The sequence below is a fragment of the Tenrec ecaudatus genome, chromosome 14 (genome assembly GCF_050624435.1).
Source record: "Tenrec ecaudatus isolate mTenEca1 chromosome 14, mTenEca1.hap1, whole genome shotgun sequence".
In the NCBI taxonomy this organism is placed as follows: Eukaryota; Metazoa; Chordata; class Mammalia; order Afrosoricida; family Tenrecidae; genus Tenrec; species Tenrec ecaudatus.
In genome coordinates this window covers 57,121,296-57,124,727 of record NC_134543.1, presented here as the reverse complement: position 1 = coordinate 57,124,727, position 3,432 = coordinate 57,121,296, and the positions used below count along the sequence as shown (strand labels likewise).

The 3,432-nt window shown below is 39.5% G+C and overlaps 1 non-coding gene across 1 annotated transcript; it reads left to right on the top strand.

Annotated features, from left to right (window-relative positions):
* Positions 1-2,576: 2,576 nt before the first annotated feature.
* LOC142427169 (U1 spliceosomal RNA) lies at positions 2,577-2,740 on the top strand. Its single transcript, XR_012779983.1, has one exon. It is a non-coding gene; the product is annotated as a U1 spliceosomal RNA (small nuclear RNA).
* The last annotated feature ends 692 nt before the right edge of the window (positions 2,741-3,432 follow it).

Here is a 3,432-nt window from a genome sequence, read left to right as displayed (position 1 = left end):
GGGCATAGTGTCTTGTCATTACAGCTTCTCTTAGGGAGTGAGCAGATAGAGAGAAGTGTCTCCCATCTCCAAGGAGAAATACAGGAGTTCCCAGAATTCTCAGGAGAAGGCCATGCTCACACAGAGGCCTCATTGGTTATATCTTGATTGACAGCCCAGACTCCATCCCTTCACTCATAATCCTCTCAGATTGATACCAGATTATGTAACTACCACAATTAAAACTAAGATTTCTAGCTATTACATTGAATGTTGGCTGGTGATTTATTTAATTTTTTGATTAATTCCCCAAGTAATATAGCAATATCTAAACATCATGTAAACCAATACAATAAAAATGAAATTACATTAAATAGAATCTGAAATATAATTTAATAGATTATATTAAATTATACTATTATATTATTTTATAATAGAAATGATTGTATTAAATTAAATGTAAATTTACTAAATGTGGCTGTTATTCTATGAAGTGTTTTCATTTAAATATTTACAAATTTAAATATGAAGGTATTCAAACTTGATTGCTGAATGTATTTAAAGAAGATTCTATGAAAGAAAACTTTGTTCTATTTGCTCATGTGGATCTACGTATAATATCATAATGGACTAGATGCCAGTGATGGGTGCAAAAGTATCAAACGTTGAGATATCAGAGTATGATTTCTGTAAGGAATCATTTCTATTTGAAAAGTCTGTAGAGGTGAGCTTGCAGTAGCGAGATCAGAGCTTCCTGTTCGTGAACCCTTCTCATGTCTGTCATGGGTGTCATTCTAGTTGTATCCCTTAAAACAGGGCAAGCTCAGGGAGCTCAAGAAAAGATGGTATTCACAGGCATCCCATGGTCATCATTTTACCAGTGCACGCCGTTAGTTCATAGGAGTTATACTGTGAGGGGATTCAAGTTATTTGTGGGGAGAATCCATCATCTGATAATTACATTTTCCACAAAATTTTTGAATCTCCTCATATTTAATTGACAATATTTAGTCAATGCTGCTCCAGGCATATGTGCTTTTTTTCCCACAAGAAAAATAAATGTTGTACAGTCCAGGAGCAGTGATTGGGGGAAAATGTTTGAAATGTCAAGGACTTTTATTCTTGAAACAATAATTAGTGGATGAAATGCCAATGAATGTATTAAATAAGCCTGGTATTTGGACTTGGGTCATAGCCACATCATCTGTAAAAGTTGTCACTTCAAGATCCCAGAGCAACCAGATCTTGAATTTCAATGTTATTTGTTCTGGTGTATTTTAATTACTCAACACTAACCTCATACACAAGTATATGTAGTGGGTATTGAAATGTTACATTGTACCTTGAGCTTGCTAAATAACAAGGCAACATTTGAAAATCATTTGCATATTAAGGAAATGGCATCCAAGTCCCATTGGACCTCCCACCTGACTCTACACCAGCTCCAGGCGGATGGCCACCGGCCAAGGTCAGGCATGCTGTCACCTTCCAGCCTTCTCTCCCCTGTTTGAGCACCAACCACTGCTCCTTCCCTGCACTCAGCTCTTCTGCTGGATTGATCATTTGTTGTAATGGCCAACAGAACATACTCACTATAGGGTATCCTATGGACACGAAGATGTAAAAAAAAAAATGTTAAGGATGCAGTTTTTTGTTCACAGCACCTTTTTTTAAAAATCATGTTGCCTCTGAGCTAGATGGCTGTTTGTTTACCTTCAAATTTTTAAGACCCCGGATGCTATATCTTTTGATAGCCAGACACCATCAATTTTCTTCACCACATTCTCTTATTCACGCGACTTTGTCTTCAGCAATTTTGTCAGGAAAGTGAGCATCATAGAATGCCAATTTAATAGACAAAAGTATTCTTGCATTGAGGGAGTACTTGAGTGGAAGTCCAATGTCCTTCTGCTACCTTAATACTAAACCTATAAATATATGCACATTGGTCTATTTCCCCATCCTCATATATAAATATATTTACATATGTACATGCTTTTATTTAGACCTCTCTAAATACGTTTTGCTTCCTAGCTCTTTCCTCTATTTCCTTTTACTTTCCTCTTGTCCCACTATAATGCTCAGCCTTCATTTGGGTTTCAGTAATTCCTCTTGGCTACATTACCTTGATCATGCCCTACCAGGCCTCCTACACCCACCTCACCACCGATTTGGATCACTTGTTTTTCCCTTGTCCCTGGGTTTGTTAACACCAATACCTTTTCCCCCACAACCCCCCTCCCATGTATCCCCGGAACTGTTGGTCCCATTGTTTTCTCCTCCAGATTATTTATCCAGCCTATCTTATTTAGACAGACCTGCAGAGATAATAACATGCACAAAAATAAGACAGATCAAAACCAAGCAAAACTATACAACAAAACCATCTAGCTCAGAACCAACAAAACACACATGGATGAAGCACACCAGCCTGCGTAATAATGAGGTGCCAAAGGAATCAGTTATCAGCCATCAAAGAACAAAAATCATAGCATTGTATGCTCACCTCCCTGATACAATTGCTGAAGACAAATGGGTGCATAAGCAAATGTGGCAAAGAAAGCTGATGATGCCTGGATATCAAAAGATATACTGTCATACTTACCTGGCAGGGGAGATACCATGATCAGGAAGGTGGTTTTCCCAGGGTGAGACTTACCCATTGCACTCCGGATGTGCTGACCCCTGTGATTTCCCCAAATGTGGGAAACTCGACTGCATAATTTGTGGTAGTGGGGGACTGTGTTTGCTCTCTCCATTAAAAAAAAAGAAGGAAAAAAAAGATATACTGTCTTGGGTCTTAAAGGTTTTAAGGTAAACAAGCAGCCATTTAGCTCAGAAGCAACAAAGCCCACATGGAAGAAGCACACCAGCCTGTGTGATCACGAAGTGTTGAAGGGATCAGATATCAGGCATCATCAGAATGAAAAATCATATCATTGTGAATGAACAGGGAGTGCAGAGTGGAGACCCAAAACCCATTTGTAGGCCACTGGACATTCTCCTACAGAAGGGTCTCCGGGAGGAGACAAATCAGTGAGGGTGCAATGTAGCAATGATAAAACATACAACTTTCCTCTAGTTCCTAAATGTTTCCCCCCACCTCCCCTACTATTATGATCCCAATTCTACCTTTCAAATCTGGCTAGACCAGAGGATGTACAGAGGATATATCTGTACTGATACAGATAGGAACTGGAAACATAAGGAATCCAGGGCGGATGATCCCTTCAGGATCAGTGGTATGAGTGGCAATACTGGGAGGGTGGAGGGAGGTGGGTTGGAAAGGGGGAACTGATTACAAAGATCGACATATAACCTCCTCCCTGGGGACGAACAACAGAAAAGTGGGTGAAAGACGTGGGATAGTGCAAGTTATGACAAAATAATTTATAAATTATTAAGGGTTCATGAGGGAGGGGGAAGCAAGGAGGGAGGGGAACATGAGGAGCT